We start from the raw sequence: 18,362 nt of genomic DNA, 5'->3' as shown, positions 1-18,362 counted from the left end.
GCTGTGGGCATGGTACAGGAGGTGCAGAGGCGGTGGGCATGGTACAGGAGGTGCAGAGGCTGCGGGCATGGTACAGGAGGTGCAGATGTGGTGGGCATGGTACAGGAGGTGCAGATGTGGTGGGCATGGTACAGGAGGTGCAGATGTGGTGGGCATGGTACAGGAGGTGCAGATGTGGTGGGCATGGTACAAGTTGCATCAATACTTTTAATAGATGTGTCAACTCTCCAAAGATTTAAAACTATGCTAACCTCTTGCTGCAGTGACTGAAGCCTCTTTGCTGTTGTTCCTCCACCCCGGCACCCCCCCCCCTCTCACTCTCTCTCATCTTCTTCACATCTTCTTCACTCTTCAGGCTCACCTGCTGGCTGCTGGCGCGGCGCGGCGCGTGACGTCAGTGTTGTGTCGGGACAGTGGGAGGGATCGGCGTCTGCGCGCCCGTGACAGCCACAGCCAGTCAGTTCCACGGTCCACCCCGCCGCGCAGCCGCCCCGTGATGTCATGCCGCTCACAGCGGCTGACGAGTAGGATGGACCCTCCGGCTCCGTCACTCCCTGTCTGGAGCGCAGTGGGGGCCGGGGGCGGGGCTGCAGCGGCCATCATCAGAGCGGCCGGCCCCAATACTTAAAGCGGCGCTGCCGGCTGCCCTATCTTAAAGCGGCGCTGCCGCGATGCCCTATCTTAAAGCGGCGCTGCCGCGATGCCCTGTCTTAAAGCGGCCCCAGGGCCGGCGGCCCACCGGGGAATTTCCCGGTATCCCGCTACGCCAGTCCGGCCCTGCTGGTTAGCCTGGTGGGCACTTAGTTCCTGATCCCCCCAGCGGTAGATGGACTTGGCGTAGATATCCCCAGTGTAAATAAATTCATAAATGGCAGAAAAGAGAAAACTCCATATCGTAATCCCATTAAAGTCGTTTTATTAAAACAGCAGAAATGCACTTACATTTAGTAGCTGCAAAAAACGCTAGTAGTATGTCAGGGGTATCCGGTGTTCCTGTGGCGGCTACGGATGTGCACTTCCCTGTTTGCATTCTACCTGGTTACCGGAAGTGACACCGTTGGTTCTGCCATCAGCCGGAAATTGCATCAACGCGTTTTGCTCCTCCCCGTGACGATACCTCTATGATAACACCCACGGGGAGGGGTGAAACGCGTCAACGCAATTTCCGGCTGACGGCTGAACCAAGAAGAGGGACAGAAGAGGGACCGAGAAGAGAAGGATCCAGGCTGCCCTGTGCAAAACCAACTGCACAGAGGAGGTAAATATAACATGTTTGTTATTAAAAAAAAAACAAAAAACGAACTATCCAAATGACCGAATTCTGGACGATTTTTCGTATAGTGTATGGCTACCATAAATCTGCTGTAACATTTGAAAAATTTTAAAATCCAGTTGTTATATAAGTAACTGTTATTCATTTCATTGTCATTCACCTCTCACTAAAAGGTACTGAAAAATTAGTTTTTGTCTGTTTTGTTTTTGTTTTTTTGCCATGTGCACAGTTTTTTGTTATCATAAGCAGCACCTAGAGTTGTATGCAAAGCCAGACTTTCTCGTAAAAAAATACATATATGTGAACTATCTTATCTGTGAAAATTATCTGCGAAATGATTTGTACCTAAGTGCAGGAACATTTTTCGTTGTGTTACTGCTTAGCCCAGAGGGGGACAACACACATACAGTGGTGCCAGCTCTCCTCCCACAGCCTGCTGATTAAACAAGAAAGGAGTAGCAGCATACTGATAAGTCATACATTATGCTCTCTCCTCCTGCCAGCATGTTCCCTATTTCTGGTGGAGCCGTCTGTGATAACTTCTGGGACTCTATTAACCACTTCCATACTTCAGTATGTCATATGACGTCCTGGGCTTTGAGTGGGGATATCTGAATGATGCCTGTAGGGCCCGGGCATGGTACAGGAGGTGCAGAGGCGGTGGGCATGTTTTTTTTCTCAGGCTTTCCAGCCTAGAGGTGAGATCTGGGGTCTTATAGATTAGTGTAGTGACATTACTACACTAATAAGTGCTAAAAATATGCACTGATACTGAAAAAATGACACTGGCAAGGAAGGGGTTAACATTACTGGTGATCAGTGAGTTAAATGTGTCCCTAGGGGCGTGATTCTAACTGTCAGGAGGCGTGGCTTGTGAAGTAATCACAGAGACATGCGATCCTATATAGCAGGATCACATAGCCTCTGTGATCACTTCAGGGAGAATGACAGATGGCTGTGTTTACTTCAGCCGTCTGTTCTTCTCTCTCAGCTGCGGGAGATCACGAGTGGCCGGCTGCCATCGGAGCTGCCGGTCACGCGCACTGGCTCCCCACCTAACGAGTGGGGGCGGGAGCGTGCCGCCGGTGGCACGCGCTCGCCCCTTAGAGTCTCCTGAGCGAGTGGCGTAGTATAACGTTGCTTTGCCCAGGAGCGCTGCCTGCCACAGTAAAACTGCGGCGGGCAGAGCTAAAGTGGTTAAGACAGGCCTGCTGATTGCACACTTGTGGGCTGGGTTCATATTATTCCCAGGGTTAGCACTCAGGGCTCCCAGTTGGAGACAGCTGCACCCGGGCAGACAGGAGGTCTGGCCCAGGAGTCAGGAGGACTCCAACCGACAGACACGAGGTCTGTGTATGGGAGTCAGGAGGGCTCCCACTTTCCCTGAGAGAGAGAGAAGGCAGTTGGCAGCCAGAGCGTACAGGTCTGTAGGAGGCAGATGTATTCCCCAACAGCGCAGTATGAAACTGATCCCAAGGAAGCTTCAAGGGAGCTTGGCCAAAAGATACTCGTGTTGGTCTGAGGATCAGACCTTAGGCCTAGGGGGAGACCTGAAGCAGCCGTGTGGCATATGAGTAAGCCAGGAGGCTGAACTAACCATATACAGTAATGGTGGAACCCCCTGCGAGGGAAATTGCTGTGGTTTTGTGAATTTTCCGCTCTCTAAATAAAAATGGGCTGCCATGCCCTTAAAATAACGCAGTTTGGACTGACACTACTTCTTCAAATCGCATGCACTACTTGAGATTAATCGTCCCGAATCGTTACTATATACAGTATATATATATATATATATATATATATATATATATATATATATATATATATATATATATATATATATACAGTATCTCACAAAAGTGAGTACACCCCTGACATCATTTTTGCAAACATTTTATTATATCTTTTCATGTGACAACACTGAAGAAATGACACTTTGCTACAATGTAAAGTAGTAAGTGTACAACTTGTATAACAGTGCAAATTTGCTGTCCCCTCAAAACATCTCAACACATATTCATTAATGTCTAAACTGCTGGCAACAAAAGTGAGTACACCCCTAATGAAAATGTCCAAATTGGGCCCAATTAGCCATTTTCCCTGCCCAGTGTCATGTGACTCATTAGTGTTACAAGGTCTCGGGTGTGAATGGGGAGCAGGTGTGTTAAATTTGGTGTTATCGCTCTCATTCTCTCATACTGGTCACTGGAAGCTCAACATGGCACCTCATGCCAAAGAACTCTCGGAGGAACTGAAAAAAAGAATTGTTGCACTACATAAAGATGGCCTTGGCTATAAGAAGATTGCCAAGACCCTGAAACTGAGCTGCAGCACGGTGGCCAAGACCATATAGCAGTTTAACAGGACAGGTTCCACTCAAAACAGTCCTTGCCATGGTCAACCAAAGAAGTTGAGTGCACATGCTCAGTGTCATATTCATAGCATGTCTTGGGTGTTCGAAATTCTGCCGAATTCTGAACTTTTTGCGGTAAAAGTTCGGAATTCGGTCACCAAAATGCAATGGGTCAGGAACTGGGCTTTAAAAGCCTGTGATTGGCCCAGAAATGTCAGTAAAAGCCAATGAGGGGGCAGGAGTCTGCTAGGAACGTGATTGGAGTGACTACGGGTCCAGAGGCCAATCAGGAGTGAATACGCCCCCTAGTATATAACATAGCCCCGCCTAACCTCTAGCACTGTAATACAGAGGCTTTTGAAGAGAGTGGAAGCATTTGTGTTTCTCCTGCTGCTTGTAAAGAAAGCTCCAGTGTCATTTTGCAATTATCTTCTTCTGTATGTAGCTGTTCTTTTATTGTGAGGAAAGGGATATGCAGTGTGTAGTTAGGGTACTATATACCACTATAGTTAGATTCAATAATCTAGTTTTTGTAGGGATACTTTTAAGTGTCAGGGTTCCATCTAGGGAGCACGTTGCACTGCTGATATATCTACAGCAGGTATATGTGCTTGCTAGTCAGCTAGCAAACTCACCAAAGCCCCCACTCTGCCATGTCAGGGTGACCGGAGTTTAGGGTGACCTGACTCTGCCATCCCAGGGTGACCCCACTCTGTCATGTCAGGGTGACCGGAGTTTAGGGTGACCTGACTCTGCCATGCCAGGGTGACCCCACTCTGCCATATCAGGGTGACCGAAGTTTAGGGTGACCTGACTCTGATAAAGCCTCAGTGACAACTATACATAAATTAAAATTCATCACAAAAAAAAGATTATCTTTCTTAGAATTTCAGTAACGCAGGGATGGTGTTACCCTCCTTTCATAAAGTGCAAATAAATAAAGTGCATAAATTGCATAAATAATCCAAAACATCCAACTAAGCAAGAACAGAGTCCTTCAAAAGTCTTTGTTTATGTAGTGCATTTATTTGCACTTTATGAAAGGAGGGTAACACCATCCCTGCGCTACTGAAATTCTAAGAAAAAAATCTTTTTTTTTCTGGTTCTGGACATGCTAAAGAGCTGAAACTTCACAGGTACACTTTTTAGACCCCACAGACACTAAATCCAAAGAAATCTCATTTTTTTTCAATAACTTTTTCAATAATTGTCTCTCTATCAAAAACGACAATTTTTAAGAACTTTTTTTTGCCTGATTCATAGTTTCTGGGGCATAACCCAGAACCCTAGGCACTTTTAGGGGCATTTATTAGGTTTTAGGGCTTCAAAATTGTGTTTTTTGATTCCCGAAGTTCGGGTCCCATTGATTTCAATGGGGTTCTGGAATCCGAACCGAACTTTCGGGAAATTCGGGTGTTCTGGTCGAACCGAACTTTTCAAAAGTTCGATCATCCCTACTAAAGAGGTTGAAGAGGGGGAATTCAGCCTGTCAGTGCTCAGACCATACGCTGCACACTGCATCAAATTGGTCTTCATGACTCTCGTCCCAGAAGGAAGCCTCTTCTAAAGATGATGCACAAGAAAGCCCGCAAACAGTTTGCTGAAGACAAGCAGACTAAGGACATGGATTACTGGAACCATGTCCTGTGGTCTGATGAGACCAAGATAAACTGATTTGGTTCAGATGGTGCCAAGCATGTGTGGCAGCAACCAGGTGGGGAGTACAAAATGCCTACAGACAAGCACGGTGGTGGAAGTGTCATGGTCTGGGGCTGCATGAGTGCTGCCGGCACTGGGGAGCTACAGTTCATTGAGGGAACCCCAAATACCAACATGTACTGGGACATACTGAAGCAGAGCATGATCCCCTCCCTTTGGAGACTGGGCCACAGGGCAGTATTCCAACATGATAACAACCCCAAACACACCTCCAGGATGACCACTGCCTTGTTAAGGAAGCTGAGGGTAAAGGTGATGGACTGGCCAAGCATGTCTCTAAACCTAAACCCTATTGAGCATCTATGGGGCATGCTCAAACAGAAGATGGAGGAGCGCAAGGTCTCTAACATCCACCAGCTCCATGATGTCATCATGGAGGAGTGGAAGAGGACTCCAGTGGCAACCTGTGAAGCTCTGGTGAACTCCATACCCAAGAGGGTTAAAGCAGTACTGGAAAAAATGGTGGTCACTCAAAATATTGACACTTTGGGCCCAATTTGGACATTACCACTTAGGGGTGTACTCACTTTTGTTGCCAGCGGTTTAGACATTAATGGTTGTGTGTTGAGTAATTTTGAGGGGACAGCAAATTTACACTGTTATACAAACTGTACACTCACTACTTAACATTGTAGCAAAGGGTCATTTATTCAGTGTTGTCACATGAAAAGATAGAATAAAATATTTAAAAAATGTGAGGGGTGTACTCACTTTTGTGAGATGCTGTATATATATATGCCAGTACCACATGACCCCTTGATAACGTCCCAGTGGACGAAACACATCAGGCAGAGATTTTGGTGCTGATGTCACACCGCTGCTTGATTCCAGGTCAACAGCGGCTTTCAGATGTAACTATATTGACTCACTGTCTCTGACTCTTGGTGAGTTTCATTAATCCAAAGTTGGAGGGTTTCTGAAGGAGAGGTCCTTGGAGTTGCTATGCTGCAATGTTCCTTGCAGGATCAATATGCTGTTTTGAGCGTTTATTCTACTGTGATGGCAGCTACTTGCTTTGGTGAGTTTGAAATTCGCTGGTGGAAGATCACTGAATCTCTTCTAAGAAGAATTGCTGTAGCAACACTGGCATTTTTTCTTCTATATCTGTCACTATATTGGACATTACACCATGATTTCAGCCTTATTACTTGGACTTTATTGTATTATTCATTTATGCTTTATGTTTTTCATTGCATATGCTTTTGAGGCGCTGCACTATAATTTTGTATATGTTCCCTATCAGCACATGCACGTGCAACAGAGACTGATTGGCTCCTAGTGATTTTCCTCCCACTTCTAGTTTGAGTGCTCATGTGCAGGAATGACAGAAATACCTGAAAATGAATTGAAGGCAAAACTTGTTTTAGCTGTAGAAAGGGTTAAGATGGACTAGAACACCTGTCAGGTTTTTAAAGCGGTCTGTGTCCCTGTTTGGTCAATTCACCTTCTCTGTTTCTCTTTGTGATCATTATCACATCAAGTGATAGGGAAAGAAAATCGCAAATTTTGAGTGGTCTCCAGAACCGAAATAGAGGGGAAATCTTCAAATGGGAGCAAAAGTTCTGGCGACCCCAGTGACTACCAGGGATTCCCTCACTAAGGGATTTACTCTCACTTCCAGTTGTGGCCTTTGGAAAGGAAGTAAAGGGAAATCTCCCCAATGGAACATAGATGGCAAAAAATAGACAGGGGTTTATTCCTCCCTTTCCAAAATTTAGAAACAAAAGTTTAAACTTCAGTCCCAATTTAAAATACTGTATACCTATCCTATCCCCTACATTGTCAGTCTTTACTCTTTTAAACAGCTAAAGCCTGCTAAACAGCATCTAATACTTCTGAGTTTGTTACAGTATATACTTAGTCCCCCTTCGATCTGCCAGTGCCTACCTCAATACAGTTCACTGTAGTGACATAAAGGTTAGTGGATTGAACCACAAGGCTCAGTAGCAGTTCATTCATTCCACATATCCAGAAGTGTAAGTTCTGCAACCCCTGGAGATCTTAAAGAGAGCAAAGAATAGCAGCATAGGCGACGGGACAGGTGAGAAATGTATTTTTTACTGAATTTTTAACATTTTTTATTCTAGAGACAAAGTCCCTTTAACTAGGAATGATAATCAAATTTTATAATATACAGCTAGCTGTAAATTAGGAACAGCTGCTAAAAATTTGTATGTCAATTACAATATTTATATTTAGTTTAAATAGGAATTTTTGGTATCATCGAGACATTTTGTTTAAATAGTTTATTAATGAGGAACATTTTTAGGGAGCAAATTATGGGTTTCACACTCATTCTGTTTTAAATTCCTACCAAATTGTGTGTTGCAGTTCTCACAGAAACATAGAAACGTGATGGCAGAAAAAACAAGTAGCCCATCTAGCCTGCCCATTTTTTTTTGTTTTCGTTTTTTTTTTATTTTCATTTGACAACTGCACGTTCATTGAATTATCCTGTTTTGCCACACATTTGGATTTCCCATGCTATAAAAAATCAGGTTATACTAATATTTTAATACTTATACTACAGTGAATGTTACAAGCTGCAATGCACATTTTGTTCTGTACATTAGGTCAGGCCCATTTGTACCCACTCATAAACCAATGCTATCTAACTTTAAAATTCTCATTTGCATTTACCCTCTACACTCAGGATGAGGGTAGTGATGTTGGTGAAATTGATTTCACTTTAAAATGACCTGTTTCACCATAGGCAATTATTTGGAAAGGCAGAAACTTTCAATTTGGCTTCATAAAGTATTCAGTGAACTTGTAACTTCTTGTACACTGACATTGCTGTTATCAGTTGGCATTGTTATCAGCCCTGCTGAGTACTCTCTATGGACTACAGAACACTCCTCCCCAGCGTTATGGAGACAGGAAGAGGGAGAAGTGTTCTGTAGCCCGAACATACTTCTTGTGCTAGGGTGACAAAGCTGCTTCTTCATAGATACAGTACACATCACCCTAGAACAAGAAAGTGTGTTACTGGCAAAGTCACCAGGTAAAAAAAACTGTTAAAAAATGCAGATACCACACCTAAGGACTATATTAAGTTTATGTTAAATTTAAATATACCTTTTGAACCACAAAAAAACATGTCGTTTTATCTTCCCCTTTGGCTCCAATGCTAAAGTGGCATTTTCACCATTTTAGCCAAAAATATTAAGGAAATCAAAACTCTTGTAGCCCTTTTAACTAAAGTGTAAGCACATTCAAACGGCTGGCCCAGGCTGGGGAAGTGGTTGGGGTCCACGATGTCCAAGTTGCAGATTCCGGTGGTTCCAGCATCACCTGTAAAGTGCAATCGTTTGGTGCTGCTGAAGGAACCAGTGGTTTTCAGAATACATCCAAGCCATGGACAATGCCATAATGGACTCTAACCTGGAGGTATGCCAGGGTGGCTACTACACAGATATATAAATAATGCAGCGCCAAAGGTACAATAAATAGTGAATAAAATCAATCACACACAATTGATAAGTGAGTGAAAGACAGTGACAATCTCATGACCAAAACAAAAAGTGAATAGATCAATTTCAAACATGAAGGTATATCAATTACTAAATATTAAATACTGTAATACTCGTGCACCTTATTCTCATAAATAACCATAAATAAATAGTTCATATCTTGTGCACATTAGCTATTAAGAAAAAAGTCCATAGTGAGATAAATAAAAAAAATATATAAAAAATCTTGTCAAAAGGATCCTTCTGTGCCATGCAATATAAAATACAAAGTGCTGGTGCTTCAATCCACACACGAGTGCTCCGTGTGTTTCAAATCTGTGCTCATTAGCAGCTCACCTTACTTTCTGACTCATATATTTCAATGAGTCAGATATGCGGTTACACCCATTGGTGTCAAAGGTATAATGGGATGACCTTCTCCTCCTTCCTTCTTTAGGACTCAGGGTGATACAGCCCAGGATACCGTATTTATGTAAAACAGAAAAGACTCCTCTAGTGCTCTCTGAATCAATTTATTAAATAACGATCAAGCAATTGACAAACTTACAATTCCATGCACTTCAGCAGTGCGGGCTTTCATAGGCTCGTCTGTCTAAGTGTATGGATGATCGACCTGGATACGGCGTCCGTGTGCAGGCTCTGCCCCTGTACACGTTACGTCACTCAAACGGCTTCATCAACAGGGGTGGCCTAGGGGTAATTCTAGTTATGATTAGGGGAAGGACGTTGCTCATATTGAACTGTTTTGCTGCATTTTTTTAAGTTCTGCCCTTTATTACTGCACACAGTGAATGCTCATCTCTAAGTCTGGGAACTGCCTTAATGTTAGATTCCTTATATGACTGTAGTCCCTGCCTGGCTCAGGGATATTGATGAGCGCTCTCCGCATGAAAGGTAACCCCAGGTGTACAGGCGCAGATGACCCCGCGCACAAATGGGAGCCATACAACTTTATGGTCATGCCGCCAAATTTTCTTATTTTCCTTTTTTGGCTTTTGACCGGCGGGAGAAGGTGTGGTTGGAGGGGAACAGTTATTAGCAGAAATCATGGCTGGGAACTTTCCACCTGACCTGGTGGTGGAAGCAAAGCCCAGGGGAAAGAGAGACAGGGCATGCTGGAAAGCCAGGGAGAGTGGTGGGGGGTGCAGGGTAGTGTTGCCTGCCAGCTGAGTAAAAGAGGTAAGGAGGGGGCCTACTGGCCAATGGGAGATAACTAGGGACACAAGCCAGAAGTGAGTGAGCAAGGAGAAAACTAACCTACAGCAGGGGTAGAGACTGAGCCCAGAGAGATCCATGAAGTCACCAGGCAAGAAGGAGCAGGCACGAGAAGATAGGCACAAGGCATTTTGGACCACTTATAGCCTGATCCACCAGAAATATGCCAACAGCTCAGAAACCACTAGGGATAGTGTGGCCCACCTCCCAACCACCATCATTAGGCTAGAATGATGCAGCCTACCTTCCATCTGTCTCCATCCACCCTATAGGTATGGCCATTAGTGGACTGACTGCTGACCAGAGGACCTCTACACAGTGTGGTGAGAGTCCTTTGGCCACCCCTGTAAGTTTTGGACTTGTTGTTAAATCTGGAGCTCTGGAGCTTTGCTGCCATCAACAGAGTTCTGGCTGAAGGTTGATTACCCTAGCTTGGAGGGTGAATGCTTTAACAGATTAGACAGGGCCTGTAGACAGTAGTTAGGCTGCACTTTTAATTGCATTCTGCTGTGTCCTCATTTAGGGATCTGTAATGTTGTGGTTATTTCATTGCTTCAGCTGGGTTGTTCCCCTCTTATCTGCCTAGTGCATTTTGGCAGGGCTTTCAAATACTTTGTTGTAAATGATTCTGTGAATGGTAAGGGATTCACCCTGTCTTTGTTGAAACTGTTTAATCAGCACTTCCCTCAAGGGTTTATTCACACTTAAATAAAGCCCATCTTATCACTACTAGTGTGTACATGAGTTGCTAGGTCCAGTTAGGAGCGGCGCACCACTGGGAAAGGCATCCATTTCTCTCATCCCTAATCTAAATGACTGAATGTGCAGGGCAGATGCAGGCAAATCTAGACAAGCCAAATGTGCAGAACTTGATCTGCTTTAAAAATGAAACCCCATGTTTTGGTTCCTTTTTGGATGTACTGCTTGACAAAAATTTAATAATTCTGTTTCTTATCTGTCAACTTGCCTTTTACAGATCGTGCTGCTGGATTTAGCATGAAGCCAACCGCCTACTATCATCAAATACTGCAGTTGGAAACAAGCACTTATAGCTGTGAGCAACTTTTGCTGCAGGTGTCGCTATGACTCACAATAAAACAATATAAAACCCCAACATACTATATTCTGAAATGGTATATATTTATTTCTGATCTTTATCCTGACTGTAGTTCTGTTTTAATTTCTAGAACTAAAAAACGATTTCCCTGTTTATGGCCAGGCGTAAAATACAGATTCTGCTAGGGTATAAAAGATGAATGTTATCTGTGTGTTAATGATTCATAACTACAGAATGTGATCTCAGTAATTTTTCAGAGCACGGCATTTTCACTACATAGAACAGGAAGCCTCTTTTACCTACTAGTAATATATAGGTATTTTTATACCTCTACAGAGGTCATAGAAATTGAGACTTCTAAAATATCTGATAATCCTTATCGCTGCAGAGAATGTTTGGAAATACGCACTACAGCAGTCTACCTTGTGCACATATTCCCATATAAACATACAGCTCCCTAGAGCTCTATTTTCATTTATCTGAAGGAACAGGCACAGTCATGAAGGTCTCAGTAGGGTTTTCAATCTGTTTTTTCATCTGCTCGGAGAGAACATACACAGGGCTGTTATTATGACCTGTTTAGATGTAAACCACAGACGCTATAAATGGAGACAGATAAATGTAGTCAGGTCAGTTTAAAGGTACATAACAACATACAGGAAGATGAGACAATTTACAATAGTCTTTAAAAGGTAATTTTAATGATTTTCATATATTCACTTGCTTGCACTGTATTTTTGTTGCTCAAATTCCATATATTGCACAATTTTTAATATTACATTGGTTTTTGCTTTAAAAAAACATGTGCTCCCAAATTTCCTGAACTCCAACTTTTTCCTAATCCTTTAGCTAACCCCTGTACATTAATTTCCCCCCACTTGAGTCATAAATAAAGCCTAACCTAAACCCTAATTTTTATGCTGAATCTTTCCATTACCCCTAACCTAACCCAAAAATGTAAAGCAACCCTGTTGCTACCTGTATCCTGTAGCGGTTGGTGGACAATACCAAAGTAAGCAGAGACTTTATACAAAAATGTCAGATAACAGAGGTGGCCTTAGCACTGCAAGGGAGTCAGGATTAGAGTCACGGCCCCCCAGACAGGCAAGTGTACTTCTTGTTTTACAGGCTGCTGCTAGTTTTATTATTTCTAGTAAACAACCAGGCCACTTTAACTGTTGACCTAATCTCGCCCACACCTTTACCTAACCTTCAGTACTGACCATTAGCACTTCTCTTTAACAAAAGCTGAATCCATCACTTAACCCCCTAAATCCTATCTTAAACCCTTTCTCCTAAACCCTAACCTTAAAGAACAACTTTAGGATTTTTTTATCTCCTTCCAAATGCTTCCTTCCCTTCCCATAACTCCCTTTTTGATGACAGTGAGGACTGACGAACACCAAACTGCATAGTAGAGTAGAAGTGAACACTTTGCCTCCCGCCAGCAGAACACAATAGCACTGTGGGAAGGATTCCCCCATCAGCACTGACTATGTTGGTGGGGTAATCAAGTGATTTCCTTCCCTTCCATCCATGACGGAAGGAAAGAAAATTCCATAATCAATGGGCTGCTTTAAACCAAACATGCCTATATTACATAGTCCAGAAGACTAATGTGGCGCATTAGACTCCTTAGAAACAAACATCAAGAATATATCATATTTGATTTCTAACAAATTGACATTTCTTTCTGCTAAATATGTTGGTTTTTGTGTTGTAAAATCTCCTCAGTATTCAAGATGTATTCAGGATAGTTGGCATTAAAGTAGAATTAAGCCTTCAGCGTTTTTTAGAAAAATGGCAACCAATCATCACACACAGGACGCAAACTCAGTGTGACCAAAACTAAATCTGGCAATGTAAGATGGCTTCAACTGTGCTCTACACCTGCAGGAAATGTCCCTCAGATGCATACCTCTGCTGCAGGTGGAGAGCAGAGCTGAAGCCATCTTACATTAGTTTAGTTCTCGTCACAGTAAGTATGTGTCCTGTGTGTGATTGGTTGCCATTTTTCTGTAGCATATTGTAACCTGACAAGCTGTTTTATTCGATGTTCACCAGTTCATTACATGTCATGTTGGCTGATATCAGTGATAGGTGCATTAGAGCGGTGCTTTTTTTTTTTGTCCTCAGCGTTTTTTAGCCTAACACATTAAGCACATTAAAATACACATTCCACGGTAAACTATTTATTAAAATTTTTGCCCCAGCACTTGCATTTCACAACTTTTAATGCTGCTGGCTTCTGTTCTCTTAATGCTACTTACCTGAACTTCCAAACTTCACAGGAAAGAGTTAACAGTGGATAGTGTGGTCTGTTTGCTTGGAGAAAAGAGGAGCAGGGGAATATCTTGTCATCCTAGACTACAGGGCTGTGTGTTTATATTAATGAGCATAGCATAGAGAAATAAAACTCTATACCCTGCATGCAGGAGGGACTCCACAGAATGCTACAAGATAAAGTGATTACATCAGCTGCTGAAAGTGCCTAAAAATCTGAGGCTTTATTAGCACTTTATTAGCACTTTAAGGGCTTGTTCACAAAATGTGTTGGGTAGTGATAAAACCCTGTAATTGTGCCATGCTTTTACTGCAACCCCCCCCCCCCCCTCCCCCTCCAACTGCTACCCCCATGGCCATGATGCTATGCTTAATAGATACAGCAGGAATTATACCCCCTGCCACTTTTTCACAGATGTAGCCCCCCTGAACACTACCCATTCAAGGAAATAAGGCCACTCTGCAAGCACCTCACAACCGCAAACAATGCACATGGTTGCCATGCACTATTGTAGGGATTAAGAGGTTAAAACAGGTGGAGAAGAGGCAATACAACGCCTCCTCACTGCCTGTCAAATATTCTCTGAAGAGGGATTTAAACATGCTAAAGCTCTTGTGAACAAGCCCTAAAGGCTCGTACACACTATAAGAAAATCGGACATATTCGTATAGTATAGTGTGTACACAACTTTTGACAGCTGATTCTGACTTTTCGTATGAAAATTCCCGAAGGGACAAATTCCAAAAAAGATTTTTTGTATGGGCACAGAACAAACGATTTTCGTTTAATGTGTACCATATTATTTTCATACAAGAAAAATCAGAAAAGAAAGACTGCGCATGATCATAAACAACAAATAAAAGCCTTTGTCATACAAGAATTTTTGTACGAATTTGTGGTCATTTCGATTTGCTTTGAAACAACAATCATTCACCTGATTTTCTTACAGTGTGTACCCCACTTAAGGTTATATTGGAGCATAATAAAAAAAAAAAACACTCCAGCACAACTTTATCACACCCCCTCCCTCCTTTTGGTTAGGAATGTTCTGCAACACCCATTGATGGAACAAGAAACAATGGCTGCCCCAGCAGCTCTGAGCTCTTGTTTACTATTAAAACTATGACGGAAAGTGTAATTTATATCGAACATTGACTCTAACTTTACTTAAATATTTATCACTTTTAATTATCTTTAATTTTCCTGTTGTCTGTGTTTGTTTTGCAATATATTTTCAGTTATTATTTCATTTTCCATTTTTTTAAATTTAAATTATAGTTTTTAAATTGTTAGGTTAAGTCTCTAAATCCTCGTATTAGAAATAAAATAATTTTTGCCTCTACGAAGAATCTACTGTAGTGTATAAATTTCTGTTTGTGCATGACAGATATTGATACAGAAATCCTCTTTAAAAAGTCAGAGGATGTGAACGATACATATTTCTGTTGAAACGCATGGTGTGTGTGTCTGATCAGTTAATAATCATTCTCAGTGTAGCATCCTCCTAGGTAGGTGCTAGAGCGAGTGTATATACTTTTTGGTTTCTCTGCTTAACAGGGAGACAGTCAGGCAAATCTAAGTGCTGTCTGCTTAACCACTTGCCGACCGCCGCACGCCGATCTACGTCGGCGGTCAGCCCCTCACAGGCAAAGTGACGTAGGGCTACGTCACTAGCTTGTGAGGGTCTAGGGAGCGAGCGCGCGCCGCCGGAGGCGCGCTCCCGCTCCCGCGTGGTCACGGACCCCCCCGCGCGTGTGACCGGCGGACCCGATGTCCGCCGGCCACTCTGCGATCGGCGGGGGAGAGGGAGAAAGTCAGGCAGCTTGTGTAAACAAGCTGCCTGTCATTCTCCCCTCTGTATGAGAGCTGATCATATGGATCTACTATGTAGATCCGTTGATCACTCTGCATACAGATGAAGCCACAGCCAATCACAGTAAGAATCACGCCCCTAGGGACACACACAGCCCCTCCCTCTCAAATAAAGTTAACCCCTTCAATACCAGTGTATTTTTACAGTAACAGTGCATATATATAGCACTGATTACTGTAGAAATGTCACTGGTAACCCCAAAAGTGTCAAAAATGTCAGTCAAGGGTCCGATCTGTCCGCCGCAATGTCTCAGTACCGCAAAAAAATCGCAGATCGCCGCCATTACGCGCTAAAAAAAAAACAACAAAAATGACAAAAATCTTTCCCTTAGTCAGTAAACGCAATAACTTTTGCACAAACCAATCAAAATACGCTTTTTGCGATTTTTTTTACCAAACATAGGTAGCATAAAACTAATTGGTCGAAAATATTAAAAAAATTTGATTTTTACATTTTTTTGGGGGGGAATTTCATATAAAAAAAAGGTAAAAATATTGCTATTTTTGCAAAATTGACGCTCTTTTTTTGTTTATAGCGCGTGATCAAAAAATCGCACAGGTGATCAAATACCGCCAAAAGAAAGCTCTGTTTGTGGGAAAAAAAGGACGCCAAATTAGTTTAGGTACAGCGTCGCACGACCGCGCAATTGTCCGTTAAAGTCACGCAGTGCCGAATCTCAAAATACCCCCTGGTCGTTTAGCAGCCAAATACTCCGGGGCTTAAGTGGTTAACAGAGAGCTGTGATCGTTTAGTGAGGTCTGCTCAGTGTGCTCAGGTGCTGCTCATGCCGTCTTGATGTTTCACACTGATCCAATACCTATGGAGTATATTGGACAGTGGGTGGAAACTTAGCAGGTGAGAGCATGGATGTCTGTACAGTCCTGACCAATTAAAAGGGCATGTGCCCCAAGGCATGCTAGGTACCTGTATTTATATCTGAAGAGCACATGGGCTCGTGGTCCAGTCTACCTATAGAGAGAGGTCCAGGAGGGGAGGGGGCTTCTGACTCTCCCCAGCGCAGGCTGCAAAGCGGCTTCAGGTGGTTGACCTGAGGGCCTGAAACATTGAAGTTGGAACCCATGTTCCTTATAAAAGACTGACTGAGGGAGGATGTCTGCAGATCCTGTCTGGTACTCCTGAGGAAGGCTGCCATGTGTGCTTCAGGAGCCTTGTGAGTACAGGGGATCACTGGGACTTTGGGTGCTAGAAATCAGCTACTGGGTGCAAGCTAAAGAAGACACTGGCTAGTGTCTTGAAGAGGCAAGGTTTACTGAGTTCCTTCAGCTGCAAAGGGCTTGTTCATTCCATACATGCGCTGTATGGTTCTGCATATGATCTGCTATACAGTTCTGTTGAGAGAGTTGTCCTCACCTTTGAATAGTTAATTTGGAGTATCCTCCTAAATTCCTTCTCCTATCCAAGTTCTCCAAATAAAACATACAGTAAAAACGAATCCCATAGACTGGTTATTGGAAGAGCGTGTGCATCTGGCAGTGTGAAAATAACCTGTAACTGGCTGTGGATTAATCAGTGAGAGACCTGGGCACAATTATTCAAGCAGCTCCTGCGGGGGGAGCGCTACATCAGTCTTCTGGCACTTAGCTTTTCGTCCCATGGGCTGGAACATCTTTGTGCAGGGTAAGGCAGAGTGTTTAATAACGCACATTCTGGTTTCAGCAGTGGGATCTAAGATTGTAATTGTCACACCCTCCACACTAGATTGTTTTAGGATTTCTCATAATAAACCCCTAATTCAGGAGTCATCTTTCCTTCAAATGTGTGTTGTCCTCAATGTTGCAAAGAACATGTGCAATGTGAGCACTTTTCCTGATATTATACTCCTGTGTCCCCAGAGGGCATGTGTCAGGAATCTGCAGTAATCTTTTATGCCCCGACTGTCTGCTTACCTCTCTGGTCTGTGTATCATCAGCATTTAGGGACCATGCTCTCACACCTGTGTGTTTAAGTAATCTTCTCTCAGCATGGCTTCACCCCAGCCTCTAACAGGAAACACTATTTTAACCGTCGCACTGCAAGCCAGCCTTGCCCAAGAAACAATTGTGTGAAGGCTTTCCTGGGTGATTCTTGCACTGTGTTATACGTCTGATTCCCGTGTACCCACTTTGCATGCGTATCGACTTTGCATGCATAAGCCGCCTTCGCTACAGCCAGGAGACAAAGTCTGGCTTTCCATCAGGAACATCAAGCTCCAGGTTCCTTCTCTGAAATTTGCCCCAAGATTCATTTGCCTGTACACTATCATTTCTAAGTTTAATCTGGTTCATTTTAAACTTCAGATCCCTAAAAGCTTCAAGATCCCAAACTCCTTTCATGTTTCCCTTTTGAAGCCTTTAGTCCTTGAGAAGTTATCTTGTCCTCCCCCTACATCAGTTCCAGTCTCTGAGGATAATCAAAAATACGAGGTTAGTCAAATTCTTAATTCTCGGCTCTGTAAAGGCATTCTTCTGTATATCGTGCATTGGAAAGGTTTTGGTTCTGAGAAGAGGTCTTGGATCCCTGCAGTTGATGTCTTTGCGCCTCGTCTTTTGAGTAGGTTTCCTTTGAGGTTCCCCTCCAAGCCTGGGTCCAAGCGGGGGGAGGCCTCATAAGAAGAGGGGTATTGTCATAAATCTGCAGTAATGTTTCATGCCGCGACTGTCTGCTTACCTTTCTGGTCTATGTATCAGCTTTTAGGGATCATGCTCTCACACGTGTGTGTTAAATAATCTTCTCTCAGCATGGCTCCACCCCAGCCTTTAGCAGGAAACACTATTTTAACCGTCACACTGCAAGCCAGCCTTGCCTGAGCAACATTTGTGTGAAGGCTTCCCTGGGTGATTCTTGCCTCGTGCTCTACGTCTGTATAGACCTGTCTGCTTGCAGCCTTGACCTTCAGCTCGTTCTTCTGACCATCCCTGTCTGCTTGTTGCTCCGACATTTGGCTTGTTCTCCTGATTATCTCTTATTGCCCTGGACTGCTGCTTTTGTCTCCATCCACCAGAGCCAGCTGTGAGCGTGAGCTGGGAGACTGTGGGAGTCAGCTGCAGCCAAGTCCATTGTAACCATCGAAGGCCCTGATGAAAACCTGCTGGCTCTTAGACTCTATGCCCTGGGG

The 18,362-nt window shown here is 43.4% G+C and overlaps 1 pseudogene across 1 annotated transcript in view; it reads left to right on the top strand.

The window, feature by feature from the left end:
* Positions 1-11,119, top strand: part of LOC309560527 — a 44,304-nt pseudogene extending 33,185 nt beyond the window's left edge. The window contains exon 3 of the transcript in view: positions 11,010-11,119. The product of the transcript in view is annotated as an uncharacterized misc_RNA (transcript). The remainder of the gene's footprint in view (positions 1-11,009) is intronic.
* The last annotated feature ends 7,243 nt before the right edge of the window (positions 11,120-18,362 follow it).

Source organism: Pelophylax lessonae (assembly GCF_965119305.1).
Source record: "Pelophylax lessonae genome assembly, chromosome: 7".
NCBI classification, from domain to species: Eukaryota; Metazoa; Chordata; class Amphibia; order Anura; family Ranidae; genus Pelophylax; species Pelophylax lessonae.
Note: the sequence above shows the minus strand (reverse complement) of the source record. Positions and strands in the feature narration are given on the sequence as shown.